The sequence below is a fragment of the Mustela erminea genome, chromosome 13 (genome assembly GCF_009829155.1).
Source record: "Mustela erminea isolate mMusErm1 chromosome 13, mMusErm1.Pri, whole genome shotgun sequence".
Taxonomy (NCBI): Eukaryota; Metazoa; Chordata; class Mammalia; order Carnivora; family Mustelidae; genus Mustela; species Mustela erminea.
The window spans coordinates 67,821,237-67,837,552 of record NC_045626.1 but is presented as its reverse complement, the minus strand read 5'-3'; the positions used below and the strand labels follow the sequence as shown (position 1 = coordinate 67,837,552).

At 47.0% G+C, this 16,316-nt stretch overlaps 1 long non-coding RNA gene across 6 annotated transcripts in view; it reads right to left on the bottom strand.

Annotated features, from left to right (window-relative positions):
- Window positions 1-4,696: 4,696 nt before the first annotated feature.
- Window positions 4,697-16,316, bottom strand: part of LOC116572400 — a 78,729-nt gene continuing 67,109 nt past the window's right edge. For all 6 annotated transcript variants that reach the window (XR_004278293.1, XR_004278295.1, XR_004278296.1 and 3 more), the window contains 2 exons: window positions 14,988-15,136; window positions 4,697-5,258 (listed from right to left, as the gene is read on the bottom strand). This is a non-coding gene — a long non-coding RNA (uncharacterized LOC116572400). The remainder of the gene's footprint in view (window positions 5,259-14,987; window positions 15,137-16,316) is intronic.

The following is a 16,316-nucleotide window of genomic DNA, read 5'->3' as shown; positions in this document are numbered from 1 at the left end:
TCAGCCCTGTCTCTTGTAAGACCACTGTGGAAACACCCCTGCAACACTGTCCCATTTCTGTCAACTCATCTGTCCCCACCCACCTAACCTACTGCACATTCCATGTCCTCTGAGGACAGGACACTTCTGTGATTCTTGCATTGAAACTGTGGTATGTCACCTCTTTCACTCCTCGTCTTTGTTGAGTTTCCCAATCTTAATCTCCCCAGCATCCCATCCTCACTTTCTTCCTCTCACATGTTTATGTGGTCAATAGGTTCTAATCACCAATACCCTATAACATGTTTCTGCTCCTCAGTAGATGACTCCATTTCTTTGCTTTGTCCTCAAGCTCAAATCGTAACTCTCAGATGCTTGTCTCACAACTTTCAAAAGTTTTCTTGCCCCTAATGCCTACCACTTTCTCTTTTCCCTTTTTCTCAAACCCTCACTCCTTCCCTTCCTTCCTTTCCTTCATTGTCTTTTTGTTCTTTGTATTCCTTCCTCCCTCCCCCTTTCTTTCTTTTGTTCTGTTATGTTAGTCACCACACAGTACTTCAGTAGTTTTTCATGTAGTGTTCCATGACTCCTTCTTTGTGTTTAAGATCTAAGTGCTCACGACAATACGTTCCTTTTTAAAAAGGATGAAATGATACCCACATGGATGCATCTCAAAGGATCTGCTTCTCCTCAACTCAACGTTAGCGTCACGTTAATGAACGCTGGCCTTCCACACTACAGCTGGACATGGAGTATACAAAGCATTCACCACAACCTCCTGTCTTCCGAGACACTGAGTATACGGGTTGTCCCACCAAAAATATGGATAGTTTCATTTCTCGACTGAAATGGGCCTCAAATCAAGCCATCACCTGAGTGTCTGTAAAAGTCACTGGCTTCAACACAGCTCGCCTATATAGTCTTTCAGACATAAACATCCAAAATTTAATCAGAATTTGACATGGGTGTGAGGCTACCATGTAGAAAGATCTATCTGAATTCAGGAACGTAACACTGCACACGACTAGAAGTGGAATGTAAAGTTTTACGCAGAGACTATACCTGGAGGAGGAGGCTGGAATTCCTGTCGAGTCAGGGAGGAAGGAACATGAGTGAGCAATCCTTCCACAGCCTCTCCTGTCCTGGCCATTAGCAGAGGGTTCACAATGCACAGGAACCCAGTCAATCCAGGGGCACAGGAGGAAGATTTTTCATGTCCCTCACTTCACTGCATGTGTGTTAATTCACAGGGAAGAGAAACCTTGCATTTACAGCCAGTGTGGAAGAGCCTTCTGCTATGTGTCCCAATTCAAGTGACATCAGAGCTTGTTTACACTGGATCGCACCACATACATCTCCCCAGTACGGGAGAGCCTTTAGTTGGGGCTCTAACCTCAGGAGACATGAGAGAACTCACCCTTATGAGGAAATGAGTCATGATACACACGGGGGAAAAATTCAAGGGCAGCACTCACCTCTGTACACACCAAATGCGCCGGAGAGACACGTTAGCAACAGAACAAAGGTGGAAGATCCTTCATCCAGAGAACTCCTCTCCTATTCTCACCAATGACCTCACACGGGGTAGAAGCCATGTGGTGGGATTGCTGAATAAGAGCTCTCAACAACATGCATCCCTTCGAGGCCATGGGCACATTCACATGGAAAGAAACAGACTGAATGCCATCTACAAGGGAAAGTATTTAGTCCAGCCATACCCTTAGCCAGCATCTGAGGATCCACACTGGTGGGAATCCTGACAATTTTGGTCAATGTGGAAGAGACTTTAGATACAGCTCTCACATTTGGAGACACCAGACAACTCAGAGCACAGAAACCTGTCTCTGTCATCCCTGGCATACTGCCTTTACCCAGAGTACCCACTTTTCTCGCCACCACAGAAATCACACAGTACAAACCCTGTGTCTCCAATCAATAATGCAAAGCCTTCTGCCAGAAGTGGCCTCTTTCCATCTACCAGAGAACTCATGTGAGGAGAAACGCTAGTGCTGCATCCATATGGGAGATCCATATGCATCCAACTGGGGTTCTGGCCTGAACTCTTGCTAAAATCTCTGAGTGTGCATCATCCCTCACACAGCAATGAAGGACCTCCTGGGACACCCTGAATCATTGCTGCTGAATGCTGATGAAATCCATGTGGGAATCCCATTCCTCATGGAGCCAACACATGAAGGACCAAGGAGGATTCACACAGAAGAGAATCCTATTGGTGTGATGAGGAAAGGAATGTCTTCAGGTATACCTTATTCCTAATCAAGCAGGACATTCTCACATTGAGGAAACACTGATCCGAATGAAAGGAGGAAATTCTTCCCTGACACTCATATCAGAAAATCACTGGGAAAATACCTCCCAAGGAACTTCTTAGTGTGAAACTGAGATACAAACTCAGACATTGAATTTTTCACTGCAAGGACATACTATTGGGTAATGTTCATAGTGAACACAGCACTGGCCATGTTCCTCACTCCTTAGCCATGCCAATCCTGTGAACATTCCTCAGGCCTGTCCAGGGCCCTACACACACCCCATGCCCCGTCCATTCACTGCAAGACTCAGCAGGAATACTGGAAGGCACCCTGTGTTTCAGTGACCACACCACTAGACATTTTCCAGGACTGTAGTGAACAGTTGAGGGAAATTGGGATAATTTACTGTGCTTTCATCTCCATTCAACCTCTGTAACACTTCTGGAAACATAGGACATTGTGTTCGACTGAAACATGTCCCTAGGAAGGTCATCTCAGTCACTGGGCAGACATGGGATACATGGAGGTGATTGGCCATCTCTCCCTGCAGTTCTCCAGCAATCCCAGACCCATGACAGCTGCTCCCAATACAGAGGGATCGGGGGGTTGATTCTGTGGGAGCCAGGATTCTCCTCTCTTTCCTCAGTTGTCCCATACTTGACAATATGATTGTTGGAGTGTGGCAGGGGAAGGACATGGAGCATCATTAGGCAAGGAGAAGAACGTGAGGGAGGGTGAAGAGGATATTCAGAGGATGGCAAAGTACTGCATAGACACTCATGGGGCACTGATGACTACAGGAGAGGCAGGATGACACTATGTCATTCCTGGTCAAGGTGAGAACCTGAGGTTAGAAAAGTAGGTGGGGGACAACAGAAGCACTTCAACCCTGTCAAGCTAAATTGACCAAGGACAGGAAGGACTCAGAGCTGAGGTTCCATCAAGTTGTAGTCAGAGACCATCATCTCTAGAACAACAGGCCTTAGGTTCTTATCTCCATTAACTTCCCTATGTTGTCTTTTAAGTCTACCCTGGCATCGCTGCTCTCTGCACTTGAGGATGGATCCATGGATGAAGAGGATTCAGATGGAAGGAGCAACACTGTGCTTGTAATTCATTTCTCCTTCCATCCTTTGTTCTTCCTCTCTCTGCTGTCCACAAGGCCCACTTCCTAGCTCTCCCCATTTCCTGCTATTACGAGGCCAACCCCAGAGGCCCTGGTCTCCTGCAGGCAATGAGGCTTTGATTCTGAACTGTTGCATGAACCCCCTGTGTAGCCCTCTTCACCCCTTTCCTAGCATCACCCTGTCCCCTCACCACTGAGTCTGGGAAGCAGCCCTGGACAGCAGAGCAGGGAGCAGGGCTGGGAGTCAGCAGGGCACAGCTCCCCCTTCTGGAGGGGCCTCAGGATGGGAGGCTGGCCCTGGATCCACCCTGGATGTCTCCTGCCTGGGAATCTGTGCTCATGCCCGATTCTATTTTTCTCTTTGGCTCTCAAGAAGCTTCCCTTCAATTGACTTGAGAGAAACCACAAGAGAAACAGTATGCCAATCAGAAGAGAAGGACTTGGGAATGGGGTGAGTTGGGCAGGAAAAGGGGCAGGCAAACATGCAAACATGTCCTCCCTCGTTTCCCTGACCTAGTTGTGGGCAGTTCAGGGCACCACACAAAACCCGGGATGCTGCCCTAGAAGCTGACCACAAAGAGGAGATGAGAAGAAGGTCACAGTCCCTGCAGGCACTAGGATGCCCTGAGAACATCCCATGGGGAACCTCAACCTGATCTGTGCAACTCCCTGTGGTGGTTGGGCTATGTCTTCCAGTAGCTTCTGAACTTGGAGGGAGGGCAGTGGCTGCCTAGAGGGACTGGACCCCAGACAGCCTACACACTGTGCTCTTCTAGAAAAGGGCACTGTTAGCTGTTGATCCCCTCACTCTGCAGCACCCAGCCCTGGATTCCCAACCTATAAAATTCAGCAGAGAGCTTCCTCCAGAACATTACCAGTCAGGGTGAGACAGTGGTGGGGTGGCCTAATCTCCCACTTCAGGCATCTGAGAAATGAGGGAACAAGAAAGGTCCCCGGGCTCATGTGAGCAGGACAGCTCACCAGACTCAGTGCTGCATCCATGAGGGCACAGAGTAGGTTATGGTATCAACTGAGACTTGTAGCATTGCCAATCACTCAGAAGCTGCCCCATCCCTTGGGTCCCCTGAGTTTCCACAAAGCCTTGTGCGATGTAATGGATCCCCTCATGGCACCATTTTGCCATGTGCGTTTGATATTCAATTGATTCTCCTTGATATGTAGGCAACACAATCAGGAGAAGGCCACCCTGCCTGCTCCAAACTCACCCACTGCCTGCCCACAGTGTCTAAATCACTTTCCATGGGAGTCAGGAGCATGTCATCTCTGTTACGCCATCTGCAACACTCACATGTGCAAAGCTTCCCCTCCCCCCACTGAGATGGGCATGTTAATGGCTCTCTGAGAGGCTGGGGAAGGGACAGTCCAGCAGGAAGGGGACCCGGAAATCACGGAGGAGTACGGTCAGGCAAGGGGCCTGAGTGACTGGTAGTGTATCCTTCATTCAGTCCCAGGGGGCCTATAGGAAACTTTCCTTTCTTCATGCCACAGATGGGTCCTGAAGGCCACCTCAAGACCTCAGAAGACACCTCCACCAATATCCCACAGGCCTCTGGTAAGAGCTTCCCCAGACCACACGCACCAGGCAATCTCATACAACTCCACCTGCTGTCTCCCACAGCTTCACCACAGAACATTCTGCCCATGATCCTGATGTTCCAGATTCTTCAGAGGTCCTTACAGAATGTGTCCCAGAAGGGCCCTGGGGCTCCAACTCCAGCTTCGATATTGTCACAGTGGAAGAGTTCACGTGAAAACAAAGTAGAGGAAACACACCTGGAGAAACTGCTCTCCTGTACCTCAACTTTGCAGGTCTTGACAACAAGTTTTTGTGCATCCAGCTGTAAGATGGCACGGGAGCCCTGGGGACAAGAAAAGGAGATCCTCTAAGTCGGCCACCTCATACAGAGCTGAGATTCCAGTCACTACTGATGACTGACACTCTGAGTAGGCGGCAAAACTCTAGGCCTTCAACATTCAACAGTCCATTGTTCTGTAAGATAGGGCCCACCTGAGACTGTGGGGCCCAGCAGCCTTCCAGTCTTTTCCCTTGTCTGCTGCATGGGCTACTCCTCCTCCTGCTGTCACTCCAGTCTCCATCAAGAATGTAGAGCATGACAGATGCAGGACAAGCGGGACTGTCAGGGCCCTGTGACCACCCTGGAATCTACTCGAGGGTCAGCAGCCACCCCAGCTGTATTCCCCTGTGGCCTAGGCCCTGAACTGTTGCTGTCGCTTCCATGCACAGGACTGTGACCAATGCTGGGCCAAATACTGGCGGTGGCCACCAAAATGAGCCCACCTCAGCCTGTGTGTTTTGCAGCAGCAATAGGTATAGGGAGGAGAGGCTGTCTCTAATCTGAGCTCGACCTCTCGAGCACCCAGACACCACAGCAGAGGAACTGGGGCCCCAAGCACCACACTGCACCTTGGGAAAAACTTGGGCCTGAAGTACTGGAAGGCTAGAGATCTAGGACTTACAGAAATGGGATCCAATATTCTTCTGTAAGCAAGTTAAAGCATTTCACGTTTTGCTCTATCTGAACCCTCAGATTCAAAAGGTCTCATGAAGTATTTGTTCTTCCATGTCAATCCTCATCATTTGTCTACATTCAATAAGAATCTCTTCTTGTAACAGGGCATCACTGGAAATATGGGTGATTTTACCAAGGCTTGGATTGGACTGTCCTATTGGAGAGAGATATGCAGAGACTCAGATGGAACCAAAGGGTTTTAAGGAACTAAGGCTGACTTTTGGAAGACCTGCAGCCATCAAGTCCCTTGGGAATGTTGGCCTGACCCCTTGCTTCCAGAGTTCCCCACAGCCTTACAAGGTGAGTAAAGAATGTCACTTCCTGGCAGGTGCCGAACCTCAGGATATATTAGGGACCTCAGGAAGAGGAATCTGCCCAAATCTACAGGTATCACAGGCATGTCTGATGGCAAGCACTTTCCCTGGTCTCTGGCCTAGAGAAACAATGAAAAGTTGCACCAAGAGATTCCTTAGAAAAATTCCTGCAGAAAAGATTGTAAAAACTCAACATGATCCATCACTATGCTTGCTGAGCTTAAGTCAATAATTAGTCCAAATATATTAAAACTGGACTTGTTTTTCAAATAAATTAGTCCAGAATTGGCTATCTCTGGAAATGAGCATTCTTTTATTTTTTTAAAGAATTTGTTTATTTATTTGACAGAGAGATAGAGAGCACAAGTAGGCAAGGCAGCAGGCAGAGGGAGCCAGAGAGCAGGCTCTCTGCTGAGCACGGAGCTAGATGTGGGGCTTGATCACAGGTCCCTGGGATCATGACCTGAGTCAAAGAGAGCTGCTTAAACAACTGAGCCACCTATGCACCACTGAGTGTTCTTTTAAAGAGAAAAAGTATGTTTCAAGAATTCACATTTGTGGATGATATATTCTAGTTCTAGTTGTCTTTCAGTATGTGTTATTTACCTAAGCTAGACAACTTGAGGTGAAACTTCAGAAAAATTACAGTGTAAGCTCATATATATGCAACCCCCTTGCTTCTTATTCTTTGGGGATAATAACAGAATGCCATGGGTAGTAGTTGGACAAGTGGGAAATGGGATAGATTCCCCCACAACTGTAGAACTCAACCAAAACCTTGCCCAATTCTATGTGCCTGGGATGATGAAATCAGTCCCTCAATGCCAGAGCATATGCCACTCCCCAGGGATCACTATGGACTTATGGAGATAATGGATGAGCCCACTCTCTTTGTGACTGGATTGGATGAGGCAGATGGGGTGCCTTTATCTACTGATAAGTTTTCTCCCACTTGCCAGTGACTGCTTGTAATTAGGATATTGGGTTGGATCCTCAAACAAAAATGGCTTCTTAATGGTTTCATCCCTCACAGTCATATTGATCCTAGAAGCCACACCTACTGAGGTACAGTGGCAAACGAAGGCTTTATCTAATCATAGAGCTTCCCTCCTGGTTTAAGGAACCTCAATGTTCCCTCTGGGACACTCCCTGACTGTACAGACTTCACATCAGATACAGACTATTTTACAGACCAAAGGCAACCAATAAATGATAGGAGGCGAACTTATTAAGTACAAGGTTCTGCTTATAGATATGCCTGAAATAATAACTGAAACCTGTCCAACATTAAACCCAGCTAATCTTAGGCCTGGACCTAACCATTATATGTCTATGGAGTGTAGCTTTTTTTTTTAAGATTTTATTTATTTGACAGACAGAGATCACAAGTAGGCAGAGAGGCAGGCAGAGAGAGAGGAGGAAGTATGCTCCTTGCCGAGCAAAGAGCCTGATGTGGGGCTCGATCCCAGGACCCTGGGATCATGACCCAAGCCAAAGGCAGAGGCTTTAACCCATGGAGCCACCCAGGTGCCCCGGAGCATAACTCTTCAGAGGATATTGAGTAGACCAGATTTCAAAGAATGACCCTCCAAACATGAGTAGCCCTTGAAATTCTGGCTGCAGTTCAATGAGGCCCAGGATTACATGGCAGGCTCCTGACCCAATGGCAATGTATCTCTAACCTTTGGCCATGGCTTCCCCCAGGCTCCAGAGGCCACCCAACTCTTGGGTTGGGCCTAGATGCATGGGTGCATTATTAAAGCCATCACCAACCCAGCCAACCTTCCACATTTCAAGCAATGGTGCATGTGTGCTCTGTTTCATTGGTATGGCCACCTAGCATCCATTTTGTTCCTTCTTTGGGACTGGAAAATGTCATGTGGCATGGGGAAGTCCTTACTGAGTACACACTCAAGGCTCTGAACATAACCCCAAACAGGATTTCTCTATTAAATATGGGAATGACTCCAATGCATAAAGCAGTTCTACAAAACACAAAGGCTTTAGATTTTGTAACTGATGCACAAGGTGAAGCTTCTGCTAATCTAATGACAGAATGCTGTGTGTACATTCCCCATCAACACGAAGATATTTCTGAGTTCCTAACAAATGCCACTGCTCAAATCCGTCTTACAAGGATTCCTCTCTGTAAGGATTGGCTCAACTCTTGGCTTGGAAGAGGATTCTCATCCACTATTAAAGGACTCTTGGGGCTTCTCCTTTTTCTTCTTCTAACCCTGTTTTGTTGTTTTCTCCCATGTCTCTCCAGCTGGTGCTGGCAATCCTTTGCTGCACTAACTTCCAGAGGACAGATGGTCCTTTCTTCTCAGGTAGATCCAAACAGAAGTTATCTCCTGCACTCAGTGGCCTCTTCATTTCACAACTCTTACACAGAGAGGCCCCCAGGTGACCAGGACTGACCCATAGGTAGGGACGGCTCTATGCCTCTATTCAGCAGGAGGAAGTTACAGAAGATGAGACCTTCCTCCTTCAAGGATTTAAAGACTGAAGTGTCTTTAGTCTTCAGCGGGACATGAGGAGAGAGGAGAAGACTAGCTGAGGATAAAGCAGGAGCTGGCACACCACACTGTCCCCCAACGTGATATGGGTGACATTCCTCAGGCACTCCTGGCTTCCCTAAAGCTAAGGAAAGGAAAAAAAAAAGATTCATCACAGAGATCAAACCCTGCAAGATCTGGGTCTCCCTCAGTTTACAAATGTCCTAGTGATCGCCAAGGAAGAGGCTTGCGTATCAATAGGCTAACTCCAGAGACCTGTAACTCCATTTCCTGAAGCCCTAACATCTCCCTCCCCTCCACAACCCTGAGGGAAGCTGAGGCAGAAAGAAATTTCAATAAAACAGAATTTCTTTTCAAACCTGAAGCCCATTCAGAAGGAACCATTAGAGGAGGAAGGTAACATTCCTCCAGGAAGCTCCCAACTATCTTCCTAGTAATGTCTTCCTAGAAGGAAAAACCACCTTTGCTTGACAAGAACAAAGCCCCCAGTATCCTGTGTGTTTTCTTTCATACAGGAGCAGTGTTGCAAAACCTCCGTTTTCCTTCCCTCCTCCAACTCCAGAGTAGAGAATCCACCACCCCTCAGGACCCCAGTGTAGCATCTTTCTACCCACAGGACCTGTCCTTGTGCTGTAATAAAATCACATTTTTGCAACAAAGATTTCTTAAGAATTCTTGGCCATTATCCTTGAACCCTAATGTCTTTTCTACATCAGTCTTCTCTCCTGTAAGTCCCTTGTGTAAATATCCCTACAACACCACCCCATTTCTTTCAAATCATCTGTCTCTATCCACCTAACCTGCTGCACATTTTGTGGCCTCTGAGGACAGGACACTTTTGTGACTCTTGGGCTGAAACTGTGACATGGCACCTCTTTCAGTCCCTCGCTTTTGTTGAGTTTCTCCATCTTAATCTCCCGCAGCATCCCATCCTCACATTCTTTTTCTCACATTTTGCCTTGTCAATAGGTTCTAATCACCAATGTCCTATCACATGTTTTTGATCCTTGGTAGATGACTCCATTTCTTTTCTTTGTGATCAAGGTCAAATTTTAACTCTCGAGTATTTGCCTCACAGCTTTCACAACATTTTCCTTCCCCTAATGCCTCTCTACCTGTTTCTCTTCTCCCGTTTTTTTTTTTTCCAGACTCACTCCCCACGCTTCCTCATTGCCTCTTCCTTCCTTCCTTGCTTCTCTATTTCTGCCTTCCTTCCTTTCTTCTTCTTTCTTATTTTATGTTATGTGAGCCACTGTACAGTACTTAATTACTTATTGATGTACAGTTCCATGATTTATTGTTTGTGTGTAACACCCAAGTGCTCATTGCAATATGTTCCCTATTAAAAAGGATAAAATAGGGGTGCCTGGGTGGCTCAGTGGGTTAAAGCCTCTGCTTTCAGCTCAGGTCATGATTTCAGGGTCCTGGGATTGAGCCCCACATCGGGTTCTCCGATCAATGGGGAGCCTGCTTCCCCCCACCCCCCGTCTGCCTCTCTGTCTACTTGTGATCTCTGTCTGTCAAATAAATAAATAAAATCTTTTTTTGTTTTAAAGGATGAAATACCATCCACAAGGGTGCATCATCAAAGATCCACTTCTCATCAGGTTAACAGTAAGCTTCACAGCAATGAACACTGTTCTTCCACACTACAGCTGGACATGGGATAGGCTGTGAATTCATCACCATTTCCTGTCTTCAAAGAGAGTGAGCATAAGGGTTGGGCAACCAAAAAAACTGAATAGTTTCAATGTTGGACTGATATTCACCTCTAATTAAGCCATCACCTGAGTTTCTAGAAAAGCCACTGGCTTCAGCACAGCTCACCTATATAGTCTTTCAAACATAAACATCCAAAGTTTAATCAGAATTTGACATGGGTGTGAGGCTACCATGTAGAAAGATCTATCTGAATTCAGGAAAGTAACACTGCATGTGACTAGAAGTGGAATACAAAGTTTTACGCAGAGACTATACCTGAAGGAGGAGGCTGGAATTCCTGTCGAGTCAGGGAGGAAGGAACATGAGTGAGCAATCCTTCCACAGCCTCTCCTGTCCTGGCCATTAGCAGAGGGTTCACATGCACAGGAACCCAGCCAATGCTGGGGCACAGGAGGAAGATTTCTCACATCCCTCACCTCATGGCATGTGTGTTAACTCACAGGGAAGAGGAACCTTGTATTTACAGCCAATGTGGAAGAGCCTTCTGCCATGTGTCCCAATTCAAGTGACATCAGAGCTTTTTTACACTGGATCACACCACATACATCTCCCCAGTACGGGAGAGCCTTTAGTTGGGGCTCTAACCTCAGGAGACATGAGGGAACTCACCTGTCTGAGGAAACAAGTCATGATACACATGGGGGGAAAATTCAAGGGCAGCACTCACCTTTGTACACACCAGATGCACTGGAGAGACACGTTAGCAACAGAACAAAGGTGGAAGATCCTTCATCCAGAGAACTCCTCTCCTATTCTCACCAATGACCTCACACGGGGTAGAAGCCATGTGGTGGGATTGCCGAACAAGAGCTCTCAGCAACATGCATCCCTTTGAGGCCATGGGCACATTCACATGGAAAGAAACGGACTGAATGCCATCTACAAGGGAAAGCATTTAGTCCAGCTATACCCTTAGCCAGCATCTGAGAATCCACACTGGTGGAAACCCTGAAAAATGTGGTCAATATGGAAGGGCCTTTACATACAGCTCTCACATTTGGAGACACCAGACAACTCTGAGCAGAGAAACCTGCATCTGTCATCATTGGGGTACCACCTTTATCCAGAGCACACATCTATCTCACCACCACAGAAACCACACAGTACAAACCCTGTGTCTCCAATCAATGAGGCAGATCCGTCAGCCAGAATTGATCTGTCTTCAACCACCTGGCTTCAGGTGGGTCTCTGGCCTGAGCTCCCACTACAATCTCAGAGTGCATGTCATCCCTCATGCAGGAGCGAAGGTGCAGGGACCTCCTGGGACACCCTGCATCACTGCTGCTGCTGAATGCCAATGAAATCCATATAGGAATCCCATTCCTCATGGAGCCAACACATGAAGGACCTGGCAGGATTCCCACTGAAGAATATATCCTCTTGGTGTAATGAGGAAAGGAATGTCCTTAGGTATCTGTTATTCCTTAGTGAATAAGAAAATATTAACACTGAGGAAACACTGATCCCAAAGCAAGGTGGAAAACACTTACCCTGACATTCCCAACAGAAATAACTCGGTAAATAACTCACAAGGAATTTTTCTTTTTATTTTGTAACTGAGACAGGAGTTCGGACATTGGCCATTGTTCACAACAAATATATACCACGGTGAAGCGTTCTGAGAAATGCTGAACACTACATTTAGTAACAAAGCAATGATGCAAACTCACTTCAATCAGTTAGTACTATCAAACATGTCAGCCCTACTAAGTGGATTTGTGTCTGTCAAAACCATGAACACTGTGCTGAGTAACAATTCCCGACTCCTGTCCCAAGGAAAGCCCAAATGAAGAAGAAGAGAGGATGAACGAATACCAAGTGATTATGTATATTTGAAGAGAAACAAATTTAAAAATCTCCACAACCAGGAGAGAAAGGACCTCACAAGGTATTGTTAATCACTTCCTGTGCCACCAAATTAGAAGGAATAAACCAGCCAGCAGCACCATATTTACCAATTCTAAAGATAATCTTAACCAAAAGTTTAGGGTATCGTGGAATGACTCAAATGTGCCTTTACCGCCTGGCTGGTGCCTAATTTGGGGTTACATTTATTACAGGGGAGCTATGTTAGTAAGAACATTCCAAGAAATATGAGATCCAAATCTTGCCCATACAATTTATAATATGAAACACAATCATCACTGCCTTTTAAATAATTTAGATGATATTTTATTGCACAAGATTCCAGTGTATCATGGACAACCATTAACACCACCTTGTCCTAATGCCAAAATATTCCATGAGTACACAAACCATGATTTTGTGGATGGCATGGATTGAAGCAAAATAAACAAAAGCCCTGAAAATCTATAAGAACAAAATGACCTGTTGGGGATCCCTTCGCGGGTATAACCCGCCGGAGATCCTAATTTGACTTACGTCCAGGAAGGTTATGGGAAGGCTTTCGGTATACAAAAAAACAAAACTTACTTAGAAGGGCAGCTTCCAAGGCCCAAGGAACCTCTCCAGTGCCTAACCTGGTTGGGAAACTTCTGGTACCGAGCAGATCCTCAGGGCTTATGTGGGAGTGCCCCCCTGCCAGCCTGTCCTAGTAGCCCTGTAGTAACTTGTGATGGTCCTGCCATCCTACTGGGAGGTGGTGGGAAACAGGTGGGCTCAGCGAGGCCAGAGTCCTCTACTCTCCCCACCCCCTGCAAGTGCCCCCTTTCAACTGCCATGTGCAAGTGTCACTCCCCCAGGGGGAAGCTCTTCATGATCCCAGACCCCAGGTCACCTCCTCCTGAAGAGGAGCAGCAGAAACTTAGGGGTCACCATGGTAGTGATACCAAAGCTCCAAACACAGCCCCTACACTGTGACTCTGGACAGTGGAGAGGGAACATTCAGGTGTTTAAACCTGATTCTCCAGATCTAGGTGTGTTGATACAACCTCTGATGAGAATCTGATCATCACTGCTGTAAAGGGACATACGAGAAAATATCATACAGAGCTCCTGTCCCATGGGGACATGTGATAACATGTACCCTCCACCTCTGCACTAGACTTATTCACCTCTCCCCTATCCATGCCCGGGGCAAACACATGATTAGAATACAGCTTCTAATACTTCATACCCACTAAACCCGGAGGACTTCAGTTCAGAAGGTCAATGGAAAATCTCAGTTTGCAGGTATTTGTCTCCCAATGCAAAAATAGTTACTTTGTTTCCAGAAGCAAAATTGCTCTCGCTTTACTGTGTTGGAATGACAAGAAGGGTAGTTGTGCAGGAGGTGTGACCTGGGAGGACCAGGTAGCCCTCTGCCCATCCCTCTCCAATTCCCCTGGTGCCATGCTGGTCGTTTTTGAGAATCCCCTGACCTCCAAAATCTCAGCAATACATACTTTCTCTTTTTCTCCTGAGATTAGATCTTTGCTCAGCCCCTGAATATCCAGGGACCGGGTGATCTCTCCCCACTGAGCAGATGTGAACAATCCCTTACCATGGAAGGTACACAAATGGCTGATAATCTGGGATGTGTCCACCTGAGATGGTGACAAAATAAGCACTCTCTTCAAACACAGTTATGGTCACAGCACACTCTAACACTGAGACTTTCAGTGCAACCCATTTCTTGGCAAAACAGTATGACCTAGTCATTGCTCCATGGCTGGCTCCAGCCTGCCGGAATAGGCTAACTCTCAGCAGAGCCCCCCACCCTCCTGCTTGGCTACAACAGGTCACTTACACACCCCATCTTCTCTGATTGTTAGTTTTCTCTTTCTTTCTTTCTTCTTTCTTTTTAGGTATTATTTTCATAAAGTGAAATGTACCAGTCTTAAGCATTACGATCTGATGAGTGTTGATGAGTGCAAACTCCTGTGTAAGCCAAACCTCTAGTGAGATACAGACTTTTCTATTATGCAGATTGTTATTTCATGTCCCCTCCCCAGTCAGTCCCCAGAAATAGTTACTGATTTGCTTCCTGTCACTACAGATACATCTGTTCTAGAATTTTGCATCCATGGAATAAAACACTGTCACATTATTGTGCCCAGCTTCTTTCACTGGCAAAATGTTTGTGAGATTCATCCCCACCATTGTGTTAGCAGTTGGCTTAGGGCTTCTGCTCAGTGGGACAGGATGAAGTGGGCCCTGGGAGACCACAGAGCAGCTGGGACCTCCATTACTTACAGTTGAATGAGGCTGGTTGTGACTCCAGAGACTAGCTGAGGAAGGGGGAACGTGGTCCCTATGGGTTCAGAACCACCTTGCAACCACCACATTAAGGCCTGATTTTGTGTCTTTATACACCGATGTTTTGGGTAAAGTTTTGTAAGGGGACCAAAAAAAGATAACCTGCTTTAAACATCACTTGTGGGCCACAGGCCACTCACCTTAGTTAAGCACAGGAGGCCCTGTTCTCTGAAGTGAGGGCACCCTCGAGATAGAAACCATTTTCACAGTCATGTAAGTTTGAGGTTTTTAGAAAGTCAGTGAACACACATTTGGATGCGCATCGAGCACAAGTCTGCAAGATTCCCCAAACCTCAATACCCTACCTGCAGCAGCCCAGGGCCTCACTGGTGAGATAAGAAAGAACATCGTTCAGGAGCCCCTGCTGTGTTTCCACAGTGAGCTAGACTCAGTCACGTTCAGAGAGGATGGGTCTCCCATAAAGCCAGGAAGCCTGATAAGCCCTCGGTGAGCCCTGTGAAATACAAGGAAAAGATCAGAGGCAGGGGACATGCCCAATAAGCTCACTGTGGGGTTGTTGCTGAGACAAACTTTAGAAGTTAACTGACAACTGTATAGTGGGAGGATTCCAGAGTCACCAAATTCTGGGGTGAAGAGTGAGGAGGGGCCTGGACTTGGGACACTGAGCTTCCTGTGGGTGCACTGGGAGGGTCTGACTGACACCCTGAGGGCTAGAGGAGGAGTCCCATGGGTGCCCTCACTGGCATTCCCTCATCCTCCAGGATAGCCACTCCTCACTTCTGGGGGTACATTTATGTAAGGGTGTGAAGAGAGCCTGCAGGTTACGAATGTAGAAACCCGACAGCTTACACAGGTCAGACCCTCATCTCCCACACCACAGTCCCATAGTTCACCCTTCGGGCAGTGACGGGGCACCCCATACTACATGAAGTCACCCCCAGACCCAGGTTCCTTCCCTCCTACCTACAACGAACACACTAGAAACACCATTGCTACCGCACCTGCATCCCAGACTCTGGAAAACACTCTGGAACGTGCAGGTATCCTGGATAAGCAGTTTGCTTTCACACCAGACCAGAGACACTTCTCCTCTGATAATTTTCCATTGGCCCCTATTAGCCACATGACCACATATGGGATTTCCCTTCTGCTCACTTTCCATTGACCCCTAAGAGTCACGTGCAGACAAGGTGCTGCAAGGGAGGCTGGGAGAGTCACTTCTGCTGACAACCTAATTGGCTTCTAATAGTCACATGACAACATTAAAGTGAAAGTGTTCCTGGGAGTATAGTCACCATGTTGGAGGTCCTGCCCTGGCTGAAACTCCATTAACCTGGAAAAAGGAAAGGAAGAATTTGGGAGGACAGTCAGCAGGAAGTCCTTGAGAGATGGCAGAATTAATTCATCAACTGGGATGGGTTTTCCTTCTCCCCTGCCAGAGTTGGGCTCCTTCTCATAAACACCAGCTCCATTCTTTACAGACCTGCCTCCTGTGATTTTGTGGCTCACACAAGAACAGCACTCTTCCTTGCCTGTGCCTTTTCAGGGTGAACCCCTCATCTTAGGATTTGTAGGCTAGCTGGTACACTCCTCAGCCACTACCAGCCACCCTCACTTCCCACTTCCTCCATCCTACCGGTTAGTTCTGCTCCATCCTGGCTGGTTATCAGTCA